Genomic DNA, 26,552 nt, shown 5'->3' with positions numbered 1-26,552 from the left:
TGCACTGTGAGACAGACTTAAATACAAATCCCATCCACACAGTGCACAGTGAGACAGACACAAACACAATTCCCATCCACACACAGTGCACAGTGAGACAGAGACAAACACAGTCCCCATTAAAACTCATTGCACAGTGAGACAGACACAAACACAGACCCATCATCAGACAGTTCACAGTGAGAGAGACACAAAGACAATCCCCTTCCACACACCATGCACAGTGACACAGACACATACACAATCCACATCCGCACAAATTGCACAGTGAGAAAATTGAAGCGGTCGTAAAGGCCCCAGTGCCTGAAAATGTCTCACAATTAAGGTCGTTCCTGGGATTAATAAATTACTATCATAAATTTTTACCAAACTTGTCGACAGTTCTGCACCCGCTTAACACACTGCTACAAACGGGAGTAGTTTGGAAATGGAGCGAAGACTCTAAACGTGCCTTCCATAAATGCAAAGGCTTGATCACATCCAGGGAAGTGTTGGCTCATTACAACCCATCACTGCCAATCAGACTGGCGTGCGATGCATCCCCTTACGGCGTGGGAGCGGCATTATTGCATAGATTCCCTGATGGCTCGGAGCGGTCGATAGCTTTTGTGTCACGCTCATTGAACTCAGCTGAGCGTAACTATGCCCAGATCGACAGGGAGGCACTCAGCCTGGTGTGGGGGGTGAAGAAATTCAACCATTACCTACAGGAACAAAAATTTACCTTGTTGACTGACCATCCACCCCTCGTCTCCATATTCAACCCTAAAAATGGTGTTCCCATTATGACAGCGCAAAGGCTACAGAGGTGGTCCCTTTTCCTAGGGGCACACCAATATGACATAGAATACAAAGGAACAAAACAGCATGTGAATGCTGATGGGTTATCGTGCCTACCATTGCCAATGGTGGAAGAGGTGCCTACAGTGGACCCAGTGCAGATGTTCCACTCGACCATAGTGGAATGTCTACCGGTGACAAATTCTACCATTGAAAAGGAAACGCGAAATGACCCGACACTCTCACGAGTCTACGATTTAACGGTGAAGGGATGGCCAGCACATGGCAAACCACTGTTGCCAGCATTCTCGCAAAGAAGAGAACAGCTGTCAGTGTGCCGAGGAACCTTGATGTGTGGATCCAGAGTGGTGTGTAAGATTCGCGAAATTTTCATTAAATAATCACGTAGGAAAATAGGGTTAATAATACAGCTTTATTGACCAAAAGAAGCTTATACAGAGAAACCTTTGGAAAAAGGGCACACAAAATGGCTGCCAGACCTCGTGACCAGCTTCTGGGACCATTTGAATTTCTGTTACTGCAAGCCAGACAGGCTTGTGGATTGAGGGCATTCAGCCCGCGAAAACCAGTTTCGGGAAGCCGAAACTCATGGAACTGAGCATACATATTTGATTAGATTACAAGTACAGGACAGATTTGGGTGGCAGGATGAGACCCATCAAGAAATGGGCGGACAATTGGACGAACACTTTAACCCATTTACACTGTACAAAGAGAAGCCGTTTAACAGCCATCCAGGGCAATCTCCAGACCGATCAATATACAAACCAAGTTATGGTAACAAAGCAAAGACATTATCGGCCCAGGAAGGCCAGTTGAGCTATCACCAACTCCCGTTATGAAGACAAAACATCCCTGCAGAGAGTTCTGCCCGCCAAAATTATTACAAAGACAGGACTATGATTTGGCGGGAGATAAGAATGTTCCAAAAAGTATAACCGTGGATTGAGTAAAGTCCATCAGTTAAGAAGACAGACGGCAGACGGCAGCTTCCTTCTTTACTTCGGTTCGATGGTTCGGTAAACCTCTCCCATCACTCTCCTCAACCATCACACCCCCACAAAGATGCTTCTGGACGGAAGGATTAAGGATGGGACCGTAAGCAGCGCTCGGATTGCGCGCTGGACCCTCCTCCTTTCCCAGATGGATCTCAAAGTTAAAGGTCTTTGCGAGCTGAAGCTCGCGGCCAACATGGTATATCCCGGAACAGCCCATCGGTGTTCCGTCGAAGGGGTATGGGAGGTCAACATAGGTTTACGGGCCGGGATACATCCCACAGGCCGTGAGATCTACATAGACGGTTCCAGCACGGTATCTGCTGGCGAACGACTCACAGGGTGTGGAGTTTATGACCCCGCGGCAGACATTGCCCTGGCGATTAGGCTCCCCAGCAGTATGAGCGCACAGCAGGCTGAACTGTCCGCGGTGGTTTACGTGGTTACCAACCCCGAGATCTTCCCAAACCCATACACGATTTGCTCGGACAGCATGTTCACATGCAATTCGTGTACGGAATACCTGGCCATTTGGTCTCATCGTGGATATACCTCTGTGGACGGATGACCTTTAACAGTTAAGCCCTTGCTGGAAAAGATCCTGGCAGCAGTGGGGGAGGAAGGGGAGGTGTTCATCCACAAGGTGAAGGCTCATTCCACCACAGAACCCCGCAGTCAGGGTAACGAGCAGGCGGATGCGCTAGCCAGGGAGGGTGCCCGCAACGGTATTTTCTGGGACCCCTATGGACCCGGACCCATGGCAGCGATCCGAGGCAGGGAGGGGACTCCAGGGATCACAGGGGTGACACCGCCCCTAGACCTAAAGACCGTCCAGACCCTGGATCCCGCCCTGAAAACAGTCCTCAATGCCATTGCTGAGGGCAAGCAGGTAGAGGGTCCGTACAGTACGGCAGCCCTCTCCATCAAGGAAGGCATGTTGTTCCGGGAGGAACAGTGGGTTGTGCTGCAGCAGCACCGGAGGGAATTCCTTCAACTGGCCCATGAGGGTCCAGGGGCAGGACACCCCGGGCCTGAGGTTACCTGGCAACGGGTGGAGCAGGCGGGATGGTGGCCGGGACTTCGAGACGATGTCCGCGAGTTCTGTGCAAGCTGTCTTTTGTGCGCTGCGAACAACCCAGACCCCCAGAAAAGGAAGGTGCCCATGGGGCACATCAGGAGGGTAGAGGGACCATGGCAATCGATTCAGGTCGACTACATAGGGCCCCTGCCCACCGCCCAGGGAGGCTATAAGTACTGCCTTGTCCTGGTGGATGTGTTTACCAAGTGGGTAGAAGCCTTCCCGTGTAGAACAGCTACGGCGCTGGGTAGTGCCAAGATCTTGGTCCGGGAAGTGTTCTCACGGTGGAGGCTCCCCCGGTTTGTTGAGTCCGACCGAGGGAGTCATTTCACATTCCAAGTGATGCAGAACACCTTCATGCTCTTGGGCATTGAAGGGAAGTGGCACGTAGCGCACAATCCCCAGTCATCCGGGATTGTTGAACGCATGAACCGGACCCTCAAGGAAAAGCTGAGGAAAGAGGCAATGGGCTCACCCCAGAAGTGGGCGGAGATCCTGCCTCGAGTCCTCATGGGGATCCGGGCCAGCCAGTCCAAAAGTACGGGGCACTCCCTGCACGAGTAAATGACTGGGAGGATCATGCGAACACCCATCCATGTACTAGCCCCGGTGCTCACTGAGGGCCAGCTCCAAGAGGTGAATCGGCACAAGTTCGTCCAAACCCTTTTGGAGCGCCTGAAACAGGTTTATGAGCAAGCGGCTGGGAACATGGGGAGACAGCATCAGGGCAATCGACTGTTGCTGGAACCTCGTAAGCAGCAGGAGTGGGAAGTCGGAGACCAGGTCATGGTTAGGAATTACGCCCGAGTAGGGAGACTAGAACCACTGTACATGGGGCCTTACAGCATTGAAGACAAGGCCAGCCCCATGGTATACGCAGTGAAGGTGCCCCGACGTACTAAATGGTTTCACATTAACCAGTGCAAACTGTTTAAGCCGGGTGCACAAGGGCCAACAACAGGGGCCAGGTCTGAGGACAAAAATCCTCAGCCTGCGACAGAGTCACAGACCACACAGGCTGGAACTGTAGCCTGCGTGAGGTGAGGAGTCATCCCATCGGAATGGGAGGTCTCCCCTTTAGTTTGGGATTCGGACGAGGAAGAGCCCGAACAGCACGACCCCGCCCTTGACCCGATCACAGAGGAGGAGGAGTCGGAGGACGAAGGTCCCGCCCTCGACTCAAGCATAGGGGAGGTAGGGATTGGGGGCGGAGACTCACCACCTGCAGGGACAGGTGGGGTGGAGTCGGATGCCACGGATCCTGGCCCCAGGGGGGCAGAGCCTGAGGGAAGGGAGCCGGAGCCGGCAGCTGTGGTGGGACCACAGGCTGTGACAGTGGAGGTCCCGATCCCCGGTCCATTTGCCCTGGGAGCCTCGCCCAAGGTGTCCCCTCGTAGTTCGGCTCGGACGCCTCAGCCCAGAAAGTCTTGGCTAGATTCTCCTTACTTCCCCCAACATCGATCCAGGGTAGCCCAGGAAAGACACGATTCCCGTTCAGCAGCGACAGGCTGCGGGGGATCAAAGCCGAAGGTCAGTGCAGCCCCGCCACAGGGAGCGGCATGCTGCAGCCCTCACAGGAATTAGGTAGGCCGCCCGAAGGAGGGCAGCGCTGTACATAAGTTTAAGTATGTTAAGTTTAGGAATGATAAGTTAAGTTAAGTAATTTTAATGTTAGTTTAAGGCATGTAAAGTTTAAGATGATGGGGATGTTTTGAAAGGTAGTTTTTGAAGTCTGCCCAGTATGTGTGTTTGTTTGGAAGCGGGGTCAGGGGACCCGAGCATCCGTTTAAATAGGCCAGCACCTATTGGGAGCCTGGCTACATCATCTTATCGGTTACAGAAACCAGGAATACAATGGAAAGGATTCTCGTGGTGCTCGCGGCGATCGGGTGCGGGCTGGCCTACCGAGGCCGCACCAAGGACGTCGTCGCATTCGGATGCTCCGGGGACACAGCCCCCATCGCGACGGATGGGATGGGGAAGCGAGAGGTTGAGGAAACTTCCACCTACTTCCACCAAGGGAGATGGCCAGGATGGCTGGGGTCGAATTCTACAGAATACTCCAGCAAATCCGGGTTTGCCTACCAGGAGACTTCGTTACTGTGCCCTCGGGTGAGGATCATTGCATCCAGAGTCAGCGTTACCATGGGAAAGAGGATCTGTTTGGTGTGTAATGGGAACGTACCGCTAAGTAGATGGTGGTGGCTTCGAAAGCTGGGAAAGAATATGAAGAACTCTACAATCGAGTGGGAGCGACTGGGTAACAATACCCATCGGACAATTACGGGGACTCACGGACAATCACGTGTGTGTTGGGACAAGTGGTGGGAACCAGATGAAGGGATATATGTCTGCATGTGGGGTTCGAAGTACGTTTGCCCCAAAGGCATATCTATCTTTTTCCAGAGGCAGTGGCAGGATGCCGGGAAAGGGATGAGGTGGGATGTCAGCACCCAGGCGTGCGGAGTCCCATTTTCCCGGATTCCGGTAAACACCACTGAACTCATCACCCGCCCATGCAAGCCCCTGCCCACGATTCCGGTAGCACTAGCCCAGAAGGAAGGGTGCCCCACCTCCACCAAGGGACCCGGGAACGGTTTAGTATTGGTACCCACCGGTCAGATGCTATACCAAGGGGTACACTACGCGGTGGCCTCAGTGATTTTAAACCTCACTGAGGTACGATTGCCGGAGTGGTGTCCCAAGGAAACGGAGCAATTGTACCAGGTCCTGTTAACCAGGATGTTCAGACAATTTTATGAGTTTGACTTTGCCGACATCGACAAAGCCGAATTGTACACCACACCACAGGAAGTTTTGGATCGGGTAGGGAGGCAAAGAAGGGGTACTGTAAATGACATCTTCACTGCTTTTAGTACCGGGACATCTGTTGTCAACGCTCTAGACAACGTGGAGCTGCAGACACAGATTAATGGTCTAAAGGTCCAGTTAAGGAACATACTGACAAACAAAAATAATTTAGTGGGTTCTGAGCTACATGAGGACAAGGCCATGACACTACACTTAAAAGAAATAATCGCTGAGCTGGAGAAACACGCTAGAACGGTAAATGCACTCATTAGGGAGGATCGGAATGCGTCCGATCAGGCTGCACAGAACGAGGCTTGTGTGCTGTACGGGGCGTCGTTATTGGGTGAGGGCCGCAGTAATCTGGAGGATTTAAAACAAGGTTTGGTCCCGTCCTGGATCAGCAATAAGCACTTGCAAGCGCTCCACCCTTTTGAGAATGCATTAAGTCTGTGCCAGCTCAGACTAGCTGCAGAGGCGTACCCAGTCCCAGTGGACTGCGGACGCTCGAATCATACTATCATGGGAATAGTGGTGAGGATGCCGGTGTTGGGACACACAGCAAAACCCGCCCCGGCATACAGGGTGGAGAACATTGGAGTCGTTCAGGGGGGTGTGCACATCTGTTACGCAGTGGTCCCGCCTTATGTCATCAGATGGGAGCGTACGATGACAGGCACCGACCTCTCGGGGTGTCGAAGCCGGGGAGCACACCCAGCAGTTGAATGCCTTTTTAAAATCACAGTGCGGGTTCAGAGCCGCCAGCGCGAAGCCGATAAATTGCACCATGGAGGCAATGGCAAAAGAACATGTGCCCCCGCAGGTGGCATATATCGGATGTGGAACATACTGTGATACCACTGCAGCGCCTCACTACCACCACGGAGAGCACGGGTGGTGTCCGGTCAGTGACAGCAGTTTCTGTTTCAAACCCAGGGCTGAAGTTCAAGTGGCACAACAGCGGATTGTCCCCATTCCTGTACCTTCCACCGTTCACCTCACTGTAAAAGAGAATTTCACGGATTTGTAGCGATTCGTTGCGCATTTTGGTTATATCATTCCCCCTCTCCCCGAACACCTCACCAAGATTTTAAAAGCCGTAATAGTCTCACAGAAGCATTTTTACACCCTAGAGCAGAAGACATTGGAGATAGGGAAAGACATATTAGACATAGTCACCCCACCATGGTGGGACCTGTTCACTAATATAGAGATCCCGCCCTGGATTAGAATAGCATCCCACATCCTAGTAGTGTGTCAGATTTTGATTGTAATATATTTGCTGTTCGTGCAGTGCAAGAGAGGCAAACGCCTCCAGAGGCACCAGAACACAGGAGAATGGAGAGACCGCTATGTACGAGTGGGTGACGAGACCCCCGCTTAAGCTGCTATGTATTAAAGGATAAAGCATCCCTCCACTCATGGTTTTGGATACTATATGATTTAAATGTATGAATACTGTTGCGTTATAACCGTTGATCCTTTTTCTATTTTTGATTAATAAAATGTGTATGCAGGTGGTGTAAGGGGTATCGGCTCCTTCACATCTGAAAGATGAATGTGTTATAGTTTGAGGTAGTACTGCCTATGGTTATCCAACTGTACACAATGTAATTTTTCTGAAATGGGAACTGCATGTGTCGTGGGGGTCATAGATAGTTAATTACCAGGAATGTTTGGATGTGGGGAATCAGGGAAAATTTGCTCACCAAGGGTTATTGATACTTTAAGCAAGCTTTCAGTATCACAGGAGGGACTGTAAGATTCGTGAAATTTTCATTAAATAATCACGTCGGAAAATAGGGTTAATAATACAGCTTTATTGACCAAAAGAAGCTTATACAGAGAAACCTTTGGAAAAAGGGCACACAAAATGGCCGCCAGACCTCGTGACCAGCTTCTGGGACCATTTGAATTTCTGTTACTGCAAGCCAGACAGGCTTGTGGATTGAGGGCATTCAGCCCGCGAATACCAGTTTCGGGAAGCCGAAACTCATGGAACTGAGCATACATATTGATTAGATTACAAGTACAGGGCAGATTTGGGTGGCAGGATGAGACCCATCAAGAAATGGGCGGACAATTGGACGAACACTTTAACCCATTTACACTGTACAAAGAGAAGCTGTTTAACAGCCATCAAGGGTAATCTCCAGACCGATCAATATACAAACCAAGTTACGGTAACAAAGCAAAGACATTATCGGCCCAGGAAGGCCAGTTGAGCTATCACCAACTCCAGTTATGAAGACAAAACACCCCTGCAGAGAGTTCTGCCTGCCAAAATTATTACAAAGATAGGACTATGATTTGGCGGGAGATAAGAATGTTCCAAAAAGTATAACCGTGGATTGAGTAAAGTCCATCAGTTAAGAAGACAGGCGGCAGATGGTAGCTTCCTTCTTTACTTCGGTTCGATGGTTCAGTAAACCTCTTCCATCACTCTCCTCAACCATCACACCCCCACAAAGATGCTTCTGGATGGAAGGATTAAGGATGGGACCGTAAGCAGCGCTCGGATTGCGCGCTGGACCCTCCTCCTTTCCCAGATGGATCTCAAGGTTAAAGGTCTTTGCGAGCCGAAGCTCGCGGCCAACGTGATATATCCCGGAACAGCCCATCGGTGTTCCGTCGAAGGGGTATGGGAGGTCAACATAGGTTTACGGGCCGGGATACACCCCACAGACCGCGAGCTCTACATAGACGGTTCCAGCACGGTATCTGCTGGCGAACGACTCACAGGGTGTGGAGTTTATGACCCCGTGGCAAACATTGCCCTGGCGATTAGGCTCCCCAGCAGTATGAGCGCACAGCAGGCTGAACTGTCCGCGGTGGCGTACGTGGTTACCCACCCCGAGATCTTCCCAACCCCATACACGATTTGCTCGGACAGCATGTTCACATGCAATTCGTGTACGGAATACCTGGCCATTTGGTCTCGTCGCGGATATACCTCCGCGGACGGATGACCTTTAACAGTTAAGCCCTTGCTGGAAAAGATCCTGGCAGCAGTGGGGGAGGAAGGGGAGGTGTTCATCCACAAGGTGAAGGCTCATTCCACCACAGAACCCCGCAGTCAGGGTAACGAGCAGGCGGATGCGCTAGCCAGGGAGGGTGCCTGCAACGGCATTTTCTGGGACCCCTATGGACCCGGACTCATGGCAGCGATCCGAGGCAGGGAGGGGACTCCAGGGATCACAGGGGTGACACCGCCCCTAGATCTAAAGACCGTCCAGACCCTGGAACCCGCCCTGAAAACAGTCCTCAATGCCATTGCTGAGGGCAAGCAGGTAGAGGGTCCGTACAGTACGGCAGCCCTCTCCATCAAGGAAGGCATGTTGTTCCGGGAGGAACAGTGGGTTGTGCTGCAGCAGCACCGGAGGGAATTCTTTCAACTGGCCCATGAGGTTCCAGGGGCAGGACACCCCGGGCCTGAGGTTACCTGGCAATGGGTAGAGCAGGTGGCTGGGACTTTGAGACGATGTCCGCGAGTTCTGTGCAAGCTGTCTTTTGTGCGCTGCGAACAACCCAGACCCCCAGAAAAGGAAGGTGCCCATGGGGCACATCAGGAGGGTAGAGGGACCATGGCAATCGATTCAGGTCGACTACATAGGGCCCCTGCACACCGCCCAGGGAGGCTATAAATACTGCCTTGTCCTGGTGGATGTGTTTACCAAGTGGGTAGAAGCCTTCCCGTGCAGAACAGCTACGGCACTGGGTACTGCTAAGATCATGGTCCGGGAAGTGTTCTCACGGTGGAGGCTCCCCCAATTTGTTGAGTCCAACCGAGGGAGTCATTTCACCATCCAAGTGATGCAGAACACCTTCATGCTCTTGGGCATTGAAGGGAAGTGGCACGTAGCGCACAATCCCCAGTCATCCGGGATTGTTGAATGCATGAACTGGACCCTCAAGGAAAAGCTGAGGAAAGAGGCAATGGGCTCACCACAGAAGTGGGCGGAGATCCTGCCTCTAGTCCTCATGGGGATCCAGGCCAGCCAGTCCAAAAGTACGGGGCACTCCCCACACGAGTTAATGACTGGGAGGATCATGCGAACACCCATCCATGTACTAGCCATCACTGAGGGCCAGCTCCAAGAGGTGAATTGGCACAAGTTCGTCCAAACCCCTTTGGAGTGCCTGAAACAGGTTTATGAGCAAACGGCTGGGAACATGGGGAGACAGCATCAAGGCAATCGACTGTTGCTGGAAACTCGTAAGCAGCAGGAGTGGGAAGTCGGAGACCAGGTCATGGTTAGGAATTACGCCCGAGTAGGGAGTCTAGAACCACTGTACATGGGGCCTTACAGCATTGTAGACAAGGCCAGCCCCATGGTATACGCAGTGAAGGTGCCCCGACGTACTAAATGGTTTCACATTAACCAGTGCAAACTGTTTAAGCTGGGTGCACAAGGGCCAACAACAGGGGCCAGGTCTGAGGACAAAAATCCTCAGCCTGCGACAGAGTCACAGACCACACAGGCTGGAACTGTAGCCTGCGTGAGGTGAGGAGTCATCCCATCAGAGTGGGAGGTCTCCCCTTTAGTTTGGGATTCGGACGAGGAAGATCCCGACCAGCACGACCCCGCCCTTGACCCGATCACGGAGGAGGAGGAGTCGGAGTACGAAGGTCCCGCCCTCGACTCAAGCATAGGGGAGGTAGGGATTGGGGGCGGAGACTCACCACCTGTTGGGACAGGTGGGGTGGAGTCGGATGCCACGGATCCTGGCCCCAGGGGGGCTGAGCCTGAGGGAAGGGAGCCGGAGCTGGCAGCTGTGGTGGGACCACAGGCTGTGACAGTGGAGGTCCCGATCCCCGGTCCGTTAGCCCTGGGAGCCTCGCCCAAGGTGCCCCCTCGTAGGTCGGCTCGGGCGCCTCAGCCCAGAAAGTCTTGGCTAGATTCTCCTTATCTCCCCCAACATCGATCCAGGGTAGCCCAGGAAAGACACGATTCCCGTTCAGCAGCGACAGGCTGCGGGGGATCAAAGCCAAAGGTCAGTGCAGCCCCGCCACAGGGAGCGGCATGCTGCAGCCCTCACAGGAATTAGGTAGGCCGCCCGAAGGAGGGCAGCGCTGTACATAAGATTAAGTATGTTAAGTTTAGGAATGATAAGTTAAGTTAAGTAATTTTAATGTTAGTTTAAGGCATGTAAAGTTTAAGATGATGGGGATGTTTTGAAAGGTAGTTTTTGAAGACTGCCCAATATGTGTGTTTGTTTGGAAGCGGGGTCAAGGTACCCGAGCATCCATTTAAATAGGCCAGAGCCTATTGGGAGCCTGGCTACATCATCTTATCGGTTACAGAAACCAGGAATACAATGGAAAGGATTCTCGTGGTGCTCGCGGCGATCGGGTGCGGGCTGGCCTACCGAGGCCGCACCAAGGACGTCGTCGTGTTCGGATGCTCCGGGGACACAGCCCCCATCGTGACGGATGGGATGGGGAAGCGAGAGGTTGATGAAACTGCCACCTACTTCCACCAAGGGAGATGGCCAGGATGGCTGGGGTCGAATTCTACAGAATACTCCAGCAAATCCGGGTTTGCCTACCAAGAGACTTCATTACTGTGCCCTCGGGTGAGGATCATTTCATCCAGAGTCAGCGTTACCGTGGGAAAGAGGATCTGTTTGGTGTGTAATGGGAACGTACCGCTAAGTAGATGGTGGTGGCTTCGAAAGCTGGGAAAGAATATGAAGAACTCTACAATCGAGTGGGAGCGACTGGGTAACAATACCCATCAGACAATTACGGGGACTCACGGACAATTACGTGTGTGTTGGGACAAGTGGTGGGAACCAGATGAAGGGATATATGTCTGCATGTGGGGTTCGAAGTACGTTTGCCCCAAAGGCTTATCTATCTTTTTCCAGATGCAGTGGCAGGATGCCGGGAAAGGGATGAGGTGGGACATCAGCACCCAGGCGTGCGGAGTCCCATTCTCCCCGATTCCGGTAAACACCACTGAACTCATCACCCGCCCACGCAAGCCCCTGCCCAAGATTCCGGTAGCACTAGCCCAGAAGGAAGGGTGCCCCACCACCACAAAGGGACCCGGGAACGGTTTAGTATTGCTACCCACCGGTCAGATGCTATACCAAGGGGTACACTACGCGGTGGCCTCAGTGATTTTAAACCTCACTGAGGTACGATTGCCGGAGTGGTGTCCCAAGGAAACGGAGCAATTGTACCAGGTCCTGTTAACCAGGATGTTCAGACAATTTTATGAGTTTGACTTTGCCGACATCGACAAAGCCGAATTGTACACCACACCACAGGAAGTTTTGGATTGGGTAGGGAGACAAAGAAGAGGTACTGTAAAGGACATCTTCACTGCTTTTAGTACCGGGACGTCTGTTGTCAATGCTCTAGACAACGTGGAGCTGCAGAGACAGATTAATGGTCTAAAGGCCCAGTTAAGGAACATACTGACAAACGAAAATAAGTTAGTGGGTTCTGAGCTACATGAGGACCAGGCCATGACACTACACTTAAAAGAAATAATCGCTGAGCTGGAGAAACACGCTAGAACGGTAAATGCACTCATTAGGGAGGATCGGAATGCGTCCGATCAGGCTGCACAGAACGAGGCTTGTGTGTTATACGGGGCGTGGTTACTGGGCGAGGGCCGCAGTAATCTAGAGGATTTAAAACAATGTTTGGTCCCGTCCTGGATCAGCAATAAGCACTTGCAAGCGCTCCACCCTTTTGAGAACGCATTAAGTCCGTGCCAGCTCAGACTAGCTGCAGAGGCGTACCCAGTCCCAGTGGACTGCGGACGCTCGAATCACACTATCATGGGAATAGTGGTGAGGGTGCCGGTGTTGGGTCCCACAGCAAAACCCGCCCCGGCATACAGGGTGGAGAACATTGGAGTCGTTCAGGGGGGTGCGCACATCCGTTATGCAGTGGTCCCACCTTATGTCATCAGTTGGGGGCGTACGATGACAGGCACCGACCTCTCGGAGTGTCGAAGCCGGGGAGCACACATCATCCTGTGTCCCCAGCACTTGAATGCCTTTATAAAACCACAGTGCGGGTTCAGAGCCGCTAGCACGAAGCCGATAAATTGCACCATGGAGGCAATGGCAAAAGAACATGTGCCCCCGCAGGTGGCATATATCGGAGGTGGAACATACTGTGTTACCACTGCAGTGCCTCACTACCACCACGGACAGCACGGGTGGTGTCCGGTCAGTGACAGCAGTTTCTGTTTCAAACCCAGGGCTGAAGTTCAAGTGGCACAACAACGGATTGTCCCCATTCCTGTACCTTCCACCGTTCACCTCACTGTAAAAGAGAATTTCACGGATTTGCAGTGATTCGTTGCGCATTTTGGTTATATCATTCCCCCTCTCCCCGAACACCTCACCAAGATTTTAAAAGCCGTAATAGTCTCACAGAAGCATTTTTACACCCTAGAGCAGAAGACATTGGAGATAGGGAAAGACATATTAGACATAGTCACCCCACCATGGTGGGACCTGTTCACTAATATAGAGATCCCGCCCTGGATTAGAATAGCATCCCACATCCTAGTAGTGTGTCAGATTTTGATTGTAATATATTTGCTGTTCGTGCAGTGCAAGAGAGGCAAACGCCTCCAGAGGCACGAGAACACAGGAGAATGGAGAGACCGCTATGTACGAGTGGGTGATGAGACCCCCACTTAAGCTGCTATGTATTAAAGGATAAAGTGTCCCTCCACTCATGGTTTTGGATACTATATGATTTAAGTGTATGAATACTGTTGCGTTATAACCGTTGATCGTTTTTCTATTTTTGATTCATAAAATGTGTATGCAGGTGGTGTAAGGGGTATCGGCCCCTTCACATCTGAAAGATGAATGTGTTATAGTTTGAGGTAGTACTGCCTATGGTTATCCAACTGTACACAATGTAATTTTTCTGAAATGGGAACTGCATGTGTCGTGGGGGTCATAGATAGTTAATTACCAGGAATGTTTGGATGTGGGGAATCAGGGAAAATTTGCTCACCAAGGGTTATTGATACTTTAAGCAAGCTATCAGTATCACAGGAGGGACTGTAAGATTCGCGAAATTTTCATTAAATAATCACGTAGGAAAATAGGGTTAATAATACAGCTTTATTGACCAAAAGAAGCTTATACAGAGAAACCTTTGGAAAAGGGCACACAAAATGGCCGCCAGACCTCGTGACCAGCTTCTGGGACCATTTGAATTTCTGTTACTGCAAGCCAGACAGGCTTATGGATTGAGGGCATTCAGCCCGCGAAAACCAGTTTCGGGAAGCCGAAACTCATGGAACTGAGCATACATATTTGATTAGATTACAAGTACAGGACAGATTTGGGAGGAAGGATGAGACCCATCAAGGAATGGGCGGACAATTGGACGAACACTTTAACCCATTTACACTGTACAAAGAGAAGCCATTTAACAGCCATCCAGGGCAATCTCCAGACCGATCAATATACAAACCGAGTTACGGTAACAAAGCAAAGACATTATCGGCCCAGGAAGGCCAGTTGAGCTATCACCAACTCCCGTTATGAAGACAAAACACCCCTGCAGAGAGTTCTGCCCGCCAAAATTATTACAAAGACAGGACTATGATTTGGCAGGAGATAAGAATGTTCCAAAAAGTTTAACCGTGGATTGAGTAAAGTCCATCAGTTAAGAAGACAGACGGCAGATGGTAGCTTCCTTCTTTACTTCGGTTCGATGTTTCGGTAAACGGTGTCCAACGGGGTGTTCAGCCGTGTGTTCTGCGACTCTGGGAGGTTCGGCCAGGTAAGGCCCTTACCATGACAAGAAGTCGACGAGAAGAATTCGGCTTGGAAGCCAACTCGGCCAGGCAAAGCCCGGCCACGACGGGAAGACGACGAAGGAGGCCCGGGGACTTTTTGTCGGGAGATCATCGACCATCCCCGGGATCAGCGGACTCTGCTCCATCGTTGGAGAAATCAGAAGGACAATTCTGACTGTATAAAGAGTCATTTCGAAACCAGCGTCCCGCCCCGGGGAAGACCGTAGGGAGATCATCGACGACCCAGGCCGGAGAAAGAAGACACTCAGGTCCCGCAGTGGGCATTCAGTCTCTTCAACATCACATCGGCCGCCGCCATCGTTGGAGAACCAAGAGGAAAACAAGCTGTGCCAGAAGCTTCCAAACCCACGTGACGACAGAAGGCTGCAAAGCTTTTTCGCAATTCTTAAAGTGGTGAGCATAATCCCGAGTCCCTCAAATCGAAACTTAGTTAGGCTTAGGGGAGGGGTTAAGAGTAATCGTAATGTGTTACCCCTTTCACGATGTGCCGTGTGTTCCCCATTTCTATAGAGTTAAGTTTATAGATGTGTACATGCTTGTAGTTGCTTTAATCTGTGCATATGACATGTATTTTATAATGCTGCAAACTGTTTAATAAAGGCATCCATTTTGTGCTATTCAACCTGGTCTATTGAGTTTTCTCTGCACTACAGCTCCCTGCACCTAAGTCCAAGGTCTAGAACCGTAGGGGCGAGTGGGTCGAACCACTCACGGGTAATTATTGCAAGAAGCCTGGCAGGAGACCAGAGCAAGCAAGAGAAACCCCCTACAGGTGATTCCACCCAAACTCAAGGATAGAGTGCTAAAGGAGCTTCACGAGCGGCATCTGGGTGGAGTGAAAATGAAGAACTTAGCCAGAGCATTTGTGTGGTGGCCAGGTATCGATGGAGACATCGAAGAAATGACCAAGAGCTGTCTAGGATGCCAGAAGGTCCAAAATGCCCCACCACAAGCCCCTCTACATCCATGGGAGTGGCCCTCATCTCCATGGCAAAGGTTACATATCGACTTTGCTGGTCCATTTATGGACTCAATGTTCTTAATCGCGGTGGATGCACACTCCAAGTGGCCGGAGGTAATAAAGATGTCCTCCACCACCACGGAAAAAACCATCACAGTATTAAGGACCATATTCACAAGGAATGGGCTGCCTGAACAGATCTGTTCTGATAATGGACCGCAATTTGTATCCGAAGAATTCAGGAAGTTCTTAAAAAACAATGGGGTTAAGCACTACACGCCCGCCCCATACAATCCCGCCACCAATGAATTGGCTGAAAGGTTTGTCCAGACCTTCAAGAAGGCCATAAAGGCCATGGGTAATGAAGACATAAATCTACAACATAAGGTAGATAACTTCTTGTTTGTGTACAGGAATGCAACACATGTGGTTACAAACCAAACCCCCACCATGATGTTTTTCAATAGAAGACTAAGATTCCGGTTGGATTTGGTCAAGCCAAACGTCAGAAGGGACGTAGAGAACCGGCAATTTCAAAGCATGAATGAAAGGCCAACTAGAACCTTCCAGATAGGTCAACCAGTTTTGGCCCGGAACTACCGTACCGAGAAATGGCAGCCTGGAACTATTTGCACACGACTAGGACCGCTGATGTATACTGTGGACATTGGAGAAAGCATAATAAGGAGCCATGCTGACCAGATCATAGTGTCATCTGAAAAAGGACAACCTACACCACAACTCTATACACCTAGTGATGAAGCAGAGATACCCATAATATCTACCTCCGATCCGGTGATACTGGAACCAGATGAGCCCGACACTGGCATTGAAGCCGAATCGACCTTGCCAAAAGAACCTACTACACCACCGAAACCTACTACACCACCGAGGCATTATCCGGACTGAGTCAGGAAGCCTCCAGAGAGACTGAATTTTTAACTTCAGCAAATGTGTATATTATTGTTCTTGTAAAAATTTTATTTAATGATTACTTAAAATGTTATGTACTATTTATCTAAAAGGGGAGGAATTGTAATGTATGTACCTTTAAGAGGAACTATGTTTTTGAAGCCCCTGTATACTGTAGTACCAGTAGTGACCACTCGGGTATATAAGCCTGTGTAGCGTCTTGTGTAGTTAGTTCACCTCCAGACTTTGTTCAGTAAACACTTGTTAAATCAACTCCTGCATTCTGTGTCTCCATTAACACACGAATCTAACAAGACAGACACAAATACAAATCCCATCCAAACAGTGCACTGTGAGACAGACACAAACACAATCCCCATCAACACAGAGTGCACAGAGAGACAGACACAAACACATTCCACATTAAACCATATTGCACAGTGAGACAGACACAAACACAGACCCATCATCAGACAGTTCACAGTGAGAGAGACACAAACACAATCCCCATCCACACAACTTGCACAGTGACACAGACACATACACAATCCACATCCACACAATTTGCACAGTGAGACAGACACAAACACAATCCCCATCCACTTACAGTGCACAGTGAGACAGACCCTAGCACAGTCCCCATCCAAACACAGAGCAGTGAGACAGACACAAACACAATCTCCATCAAAACAGTGCACAGTGAGACAGACACAAACACAATCCCCATCCAAACACAGTGCGCAGTGAGACAGAGACAAACAAAATCCCAATCCACACAGTGCACAGAGAGATAGACACAAACAGAATGACCATCAACACACATGCACAGTGAGATAGACAGAAGCACAAAACCCAACTAAACAGTGCTCAGCGAGGCAGACACAAACACAATCCCCGTCCACACACAGTGCACAGTGAGACAGAGACAAACACAATCCCCATCCACACACAGTGCACAGTGAGACAGACACAAACACAATCCCCATCAACAAACAGTGCACAGTGAGACAGAGAAAATCACAATCCCCATCAACACAGAGTGCACAGTGAGACACACACAAACACAGTCCCCATCATTATAAAGTGCAAAGTGAGACAGACACAAACACAATCCCCATCAACACACAGTGCATAGTGAGACAGACACAAACACAGACCACCTCCAAATACAGAGCACAGTGGGACAGACACAAACACAATCCCCATCCACACACATTGCACAGTGAGACAGAGAAAAACACAATCCCCATCAACACAGAGTGCACAGTGAGACAGACAAAAACATATTCACCATCCACACACAGTGCACAGTGAGACACACACAAACACAGTCCCCATCATTAAACAGTGCACAGTGAGACAGACACAAACACAATCCCCATCAAAACACAGTGCAGAGTAAGACAGACAAAAACACAGACCACTTTCACACAGAGTGCACAGTGGGACAGGCATAAACACATTCCCCAACCAAACACAGTGCACAGTGAGACAGACACAAACACAAACGCCATCCACACACAGTGCACAGTGAGACAGACTCAAACTCAATCCCCATCCGCACTGAGTACACAGTTAGACAGAGGCAAACACAATCCCCATCCACACACAGTGCACAGTGAGACAGACATAAACACAATCCCCATCAAGACATTGTGCACAGTGAGACAGACACAAACTCCATCCACACAAAGCTCACTGTGAGACACACACAAACACATTCCCCATCATACACAGTGCCCAGTCAGATAGATACAAACACAATCTCCATCCACTCACAGTGCACAGTGAGACAGACATAAACACAATGGAAATCCACACATAGTGCACAGTGAGACAGAGACAAACTAAATCCCCATCTACACACAGTGCACAGTGAGACAGAGACAAACACAATCCCCATCCACACAAAGTGCACAGTGAGACAGTGACAAACACATTCACCATCCACGCACAGTGCACAGTTATACAGACAAAAATACAATCCCCATTCACACACAGCGCACAGTGAGACAGACACAAACACTATCCCCATCCATAAACAGTGCTCAGTGACACAGACACAAAAACTAACCCCATCCACGCACAGTGCACAGTGGGACAGACACAAACATTAACCCCATCCACACACAGAGCACAGTGAGACAGACACAAACACAATCTCCATCCATGCAGTGCACAGTGAGACAGACACAAACACAATCCCCATCCAAACACAGTGCGCAGTGAGACAGACACAAACACAATCCACATTTCCACAGAGTGCACAGTGAGACAAATACTAACAAAATCCCCATCCATACAGTGCACAGAGAGTTAGACACAAACACAATTCCCATCAACACACAGTGCACAGTGAGACAGAGAGAAACACAAAACCCAACCACACAGTGCTCAGCGAGACAGACACAAACACAATCCCCATCAACATACAGTGCACAGTGAGACAGACACAAACACAGACCACATCCACACACATTGCACAGTGAGACAGACACAAACACAATCCCCATCCACACACAGTGTTCAGTGAGACAGACACAAACATTAACCCCATCCACACAGAGTGCACAGTGAGGCAGAGACAAACACAATCCCCATCTACACACAGTGTGAAGTGAGACAGACACAAACACAATCCCCATTCACACAGAGTGCACAGTGAGGCAGAGACAAACACAATCCCCATCTACACACAGTGTGAAGTGAGACAGACACAAACACAATCCCCATCCACACATAGTGCACAGTGCGGTAGACAAAAACACAATCCCCATCCACACACAGTGTGAAGTGAGACAGACACAAAGACAATCCCCAGCCACACACAGTGCACTGTGAGACAGACAAAAACACATTCCACATTAAATCATCTTGCACAATGAGACAGACATAAAAACAGACGCATCATCAGAGAGTTCACAGTGAGAGAGAGACAAAAACAATCCCCATCCACACAACTTGCACAGGGTCACAGACACATACACATTCCACATCCACACAATTTGCACAGCGAGACAGACACAAACACAATCCCCATCAACATACAGTGCACAGTGAGACAGACACAAACACAGACTACATCCACAAGTATTGCACAGTGAGACAGACACAAACACAATCCCCATTCACATACAATGTTCAGTGAGACAGACACAAACACAATCTCCATCCACACATAGTGCACAGTGAGACAGACACAAACACAATCCACATCCACACACAGTGCACATTGAGACAGAGACAAACACAATCCCCATCCACACACAGTGCAGAGTGAGACAGACACAAACACAATCACAATCCACACACAGTGCACAGTCAGACAGAGACAAACACATTCTCCATCAACACAGAGTGCAGAGTGAGACAGACACAAGCACAAAACCCATCCACACACAGTGCACAGTGAGACAGACACAAGCACAATCGAAATCCACACATAGTTCACAGTGAGACGGAGACAAACAAAATCACCATCCACACACAGTGTACAGTGAGACACAGAAAAACACAATCCCCATCCACACAAAGTGCACAGTGAGACAGTGACAAACACATGCACCATCCACGCACAGTGCACAGTGAAACAGACACAAATACAATTCGCAGTCACACACAGCGCACAGTGAGACAGACACAAACACTATCCCCATCCACAAACAGTGCTCAGTGACACAGACACAAACACTAACCCCATCCACGCACAGTGCACTGTGAGACAGACACAAATATTAACCCCATCCACACACTGTGGTCAGTGATGCAGACACAAACACAATCCCCATTCACACACACTGCACTGTGAGACAGACAAAAACACATTCCACATTAAATCATATTGCACAGTGAGACAGACACAAACACAGACCCATCATCAGACAGTTCACAGCGAGAGAGAGACAAACACAATCCCCTTCCACACAACTTGCACAGTGACACAGACACATACACAATCCACACCCACACAATTTGCACAGTGAGACAGACACAAACACAATCCCCATCCACACACAGTGCTCAGTGAGACAGACACTTGAACAGTCACCATCCACTCACAGAGCACTGTGAGACAGACACAAACACAATATCCATCCACGCAGTGCATAGTGCGACAGACACAAACACAATCCCCATCCAAACACAGTGTGCAGTGAGACAGACACAAACACAATCCACATTTCCACAGAGTGCACAGTGAGACAGATACTAACAGAATCCCCATCCATACAGTGCACAGAGTCAGACACAAACACAATCCCCATCAACACACAGTGCACAGTGAGACAGACAGAAAAACAAAACCCAACGACACAGTGCTCAACGAGACAGACACAAACACAATCCCCATCAACATACAGTGCACAGTGAGACAGACATAAACACAGACCACATCCACACACAGTGCACAGTGAGACAGACACAAACACAATCCCCATCCACACGCAGTATTCAGTGAGACAGACACAAACACAATCCCCATCCACACACAGTGCACATTGAGACAGAGACAAACACAATCCCCATCCACACACAGTGCAGAGTGAGACAGTCACAAACACAATCACAATCCACACGCAGTGCACAGTGAGACAGAGACAAACACAATCTCCATCAACACACAGTGCACAGTGAGACAGACACAAGCACAAAACCCTTCCACACACAGTGCACAGTGAGACAGACACAAACACAATCGAAATCCTCTCATAGTTCACAGTGAGACGGAGGCAAACAAAATCCCCATCCACACACAGTGTACAGTGAGACAGAGACAAACACAATCCCCTTCCACACACAGTGTGAAGTGAGACAGACACAAAGACAATCCCCATCCACACATAGTGCACAGTGAGGCAGACAAAAACACAATCCCCATCCACACACAGTGTGAAGTGAGACAGACACAAAGACAATCCCCAGCCACACACAGTGCACTGTGAGACAGACAAAAACACATTCCACATTAAATCATATTGCACAATGAGACAGACATAAACACAAAAGCATCATCAGAGAGTTCACAGTGAGAGAGAGACAAAAACAATCCCCATCCACACAACTTGCACACGGTCACAGACACATACACATTCCACATCCACACAATTTGCACAGCGAGACAGACACAAACACAATCCCCATCAACATACAGTGCACAGTGAGACAGACACAAACACAGACTACATCCACAAACATTGCACAGTGAGACAGACACAAACACAATCCCCATTCACATACAATGTTCAGTGAGACAGACACAAACACAATCTCCATCCACACATAGTGCACAGTGAGACAGACACAAACACAATCCACATCCACACACAGTGCACATTGAGACAGAGACAAACACAATCCACATCCACACACAGTGCAGAGTGAGACAGACACAAACACAATCACAATCCACACACAGTGCACAGTCAGACAGAGACAAACACATTCTCCATCAACACAGAGTGCAGAGTGAGACAGACACAAGCACAAAACCCATCCACACACAGTGCACAGTGAGACAGACACAAGCACAATCGAAATCCACACATAGTTCACAGTGAGACGGAGACAAACAAAATCACCATCCACACACAGTGTACAGTGAGACACAGACAAACACAATCCCCATCCACACAAAGTGCACAGTGAGACAGTGACAAACACATGCACCATCCACGCACAGTGCACAGTGAAACAGACACAAATACAATCCGCAGTCACACACAGTGCACAGTGAGACAGACACAAACACTATCCCCATCCACAAACAGTGCTCAGTGACACAGACACAAACACTAACCCCATCCACGCACAGTGCACTGTGAGACAGACACAAATATTAACCACATCCACACACTGTGGTCAGTGATGCAGACACAAACACAATCCCCATTCACACACACTGCACTGTGAGACAGACAAAAACACATTCCACATTAAATCATATTGCACAGTGAGACAGACACAAACACAGACCCATCATCAGACAGTTCACAGCGAGAGAGAGACAAACACAATGCACTTCCACACAACTTGCACAGTGACACAGACACATACACAATCCACACCCACACAATTTGCACAGTGAGACAGACACAAACACAATCCCCATCCACACACAGTGCTCAGTGAGACAGACACTTGAACAGTCACCATCCACTCACAGAGCACTGTGAGACAGACACAAACACAATATCCATCCATGCAGTGCTTAGTGCGACAGACACAAACACAATCCCCATCCAAACACAGTGTGCAGTGAGACAGACACAAACACAATCCACATTTCCACAGAGTGCACAGTGAGACAGATACTAACAAAATCCCCATCCATACAGTGCACAGAGTCAGACACAAACACAATCCCCATCAACACACAGTGCACAGTGAGACAGACAGAAACACAAAACCCAACGACACAGTGCTCAACGAGACAGACACAAACACAATCCCCATCAACATACAGTGCACAGTGAGACAGACACAAACACAGACCACATCCACACACAGTGCACAGTGAGACAGACACAAACACAATCCCCATCCACACGCAGTATTCAGTGAGACAGACACAAACACAATCCCCATCCACACACAGTGCACATTGAGACAGAGACAAACACAATCCCCATCCACACACAGTGCAGAGTGAGACTGTCACAAACACAATCACAATCCACACGCAGTGCACAGTGAGACAGAGACAAACACATTCACCATCCATGCACAGTGCACAGTGAAACAGACACAAATACAATCCCCATCCACACACAGCGCACAGCGAGACAGACACAAACACTATCCCCATCCACGAACAGTGATCAGTGACACAGACACAAACACTAACCACATCCACGCACAGTGCACAGTGAGACAGACACTAACATTAACCCCATCCACACACTGTGGTCAGTGAGACAGGCAGAAACACTATCCCCATCCATAATCAGTGCTCAGTGACACAGACACAAACACTAACCCCATCCACACACAGTGCACAGTGAGACAGTCACAAACATTAACCCCATCCACACACTGTGGTCAGTGAGACAGACACAAACACAATCCCCATTTACACACAGTGCACTTTGAGACAGACAAAAACTCATTCCACATTAAATCATATTGCACAGTGAGACAGACACAAACACAGACCCATCATCAAACAGTTCACAGTGAGAGAGAGCCAAACACAATCCCCATCCACACAACTTGCACAGTGACACAGACACATACACAAACCACATCCACACAATTTGCACAGTGAGACAGACAAAAACACAATCCCCATCCACACACAGTGCTCAGTGAGGCAGACACTAGAACAGTTACCATCCTCACACAGAGCACAGTGAGACAGACACAAACACAATCTCCATCCACGCAGTGCACAGTGAGACAGACACAAACACAATCCACATTTCCACAGAGTGCACAGTGAGACAGATACTAACAAAATCCCCATCCATAGAGTGCACAGAGTTAGACACAAACACAATCCCCTTCAACACACAGTGCACAGTGAGAGAGACAGAAAAACAAAACCCAACCACACAGTGCTCAGCGAGACAGACACAAACACAATCCCCATCAACATACATTGCACAGTGAGACAGACACAAACACAGGCCACATCCACACACAGTGCACAGTGAGACAGACACAAACACAATCCCCATCCACACACAGTACTCAGTGAGACAGGCACAAACACAATCTTCATCCACACATAGTGCACAGTGAGACAGACACAAACACAATCCCCATCCACACACAGTGCACATTGAGACAGAGACAAACACAATCCCCATCCACACACAGTGCAGAGTGAGTCAAACACAAACACAATCACAATCCACACACAGTGCACAGTCAGACAGAGACAAACACAATCTCCATCAACACACAGTGCACAGTGAGACAGACACAAGCACAAAACACATCCACACACAATGCACAGTGAGACAGACACGAACACAATCGAAATCCACACATAGTTCACAGTGAGACGGAGACAAACAAAATCCCCATCCACACACAGTGCACAGTGAGACAGTGACAAACACATTCACCATCCTCGCACAGTGCACAGAGAAACAGATACTAATACAATCCCCAGTCACACACAGCGCACAGTGAGACAGACACAAACACTATCCCCATCCACAAACAGTGCTCAGTGACATAGACACAAACACTAACCCCATCCACGCACAGTGCACAGTGAGACAGACACAAACTTTAACCCCATCCACACACTGTGGTCAGTGAGACAGACACAAACACAATCCCCATTCACACACAGTGCACAGTGAGGCAGAGACAAACACAATCCCCATCTACACACAGTGTGAAGTGAGACAGACACAAGACAATCCCCATCCACACACAGTGCACTGTGAGACAGACATAAATACATTCCACATTATATCATATTGCACAGTGAGACAGACACAAACACAGACCCATCATCAGACAGTTCACAGTGAGAGAGAGACAAACACAATCACAATCCACACACAGTTCACAGTCAGACAGAGACAAACACAATCTCCATCAACACACAGTGCACAGTGAGACAGACACAAGCACAAAACACATACACACAATTTGCACAGTGAGACAGATACAAACACAATCCCCATCCACACATAGTGCTCAGTGAGACAGACACTAGCACAGTCACCATCCACACACAGAGCACAGTGAAACAGACACAAATACAATCCCCAGTCACACACAGTGCACAGCGAGACAGACACAAACATAATCCCCATCCACAAACAGTGATCAGTGACACAGACACAAACACTAACCCCATCCACGCACAGTGCACAGTGAGACAGACACAAACATTAACCCCATCCACACACTGTGGTCAGTGAGACAGACACAAACACAATCCCCATTCACACACAGCGCACAGTGAGACAGACACAAACACAATCCCCATCCGCACACAGTGCACATTAAGGCAGAGACAAACACAATCCCCATCCACACACAGTGCAGAGTGAGACAGACACAAACACAATCACAATCCACACACAGTGCACAGTCAGACAGAGACAAACACAATCTCCATCAACACACAGTGCACAGTGAGACAGACACAAGCACAAAACACATACACACACAGTGCACAGTGAGACAGACACAAACGCAATCGAAATCCACACATAGTTCACAGTGAGACGGTGCACAGTGACAGAGACACATACACAATCCACATCCACACAATTTGCACAGTGAGACAGACAAAAACACAATCCCTATCCACACACAGTGCTCAGTGAGACAGACACTAACACAGTCACCATCCACACACAGAGCACAGTGAGACAGACACAAACACAATCTCCATCCACACAGTACACAGTGAGACAGACACAAACAGAAACCCCATCCACACACAGTATTCAGTGAGACAGACACAAACACAATCTCCATCCACACATAGTGCACAGTGAGACAGACACAAACACACTCCCCATCCACACACAGTGCACATTGAGACAGAGACAAACACAAACCCCATCCACACACAGTGCAGAGTGAGACAGACACAAACACAACCACAATCCACACACAGTGCACAGTGAGACAGAGACAAACACAATCTGCATCAACGCACAGTGCACAGTGAGACAGAAACAAGCACAAAACCCATCCACACACAGTGCACAGTGAGACAGACACAAACACAATCGAAATCGACACATAGTTCACAGTGAGACGGAGACAAACAAAATCCCCATCCACACACAGTGTACAGGGAGACAGAGACAAACACAATCCCCATCCACACAAAGTGCACAGTGAGACAGTGACAAACATATTCACCATCCACGCACATTGCACAGTGAAACTGAAACAAATAAAATATCCAGTCACAAACAGTGCTCAGTGACACAGACACAAACACTAACCCCATCCATGCACAGTGCACAGTGAGACAGACACAAGCATTAACCCCATCCATACACTGTGGTCAGTGAGACAGACACAAACACAATCCCCATTCACACACAGCACACAGTGAGACTGACACAAACACTATCCCCATCCACAAAAAGTGCTCAGTGACACAAACACAAACACTAACCCCATCCACACACAGTGCACAGTGAGACAGACACAAACATTAACCCCATCCACACACTGTGGTCAGTGAGACAGAAACAAACACA

The sequence above is a fragment of the Somniosus microcephalus genome, unplaced genomic scaffold, assembly GCF_052327205.1.
Source record: "Somniosus microcephalus isolate GS21.2 unplaced genomic scaffold, FLI_Smic_1.0 unresolved_chr1, whole genome shotgun sequence".
Taxonomy (NCBI): Eukaryota; Metazoa; Chordata; class Chondrichthyes; order Squaliformes; family Somniosidae; genus Somniosus; species Somniosus microcephalus.
The sequence above is the reverse complement of the archived record's forward strand: the minus strand, read 5'-3'. Positions refer to the sequence as shown.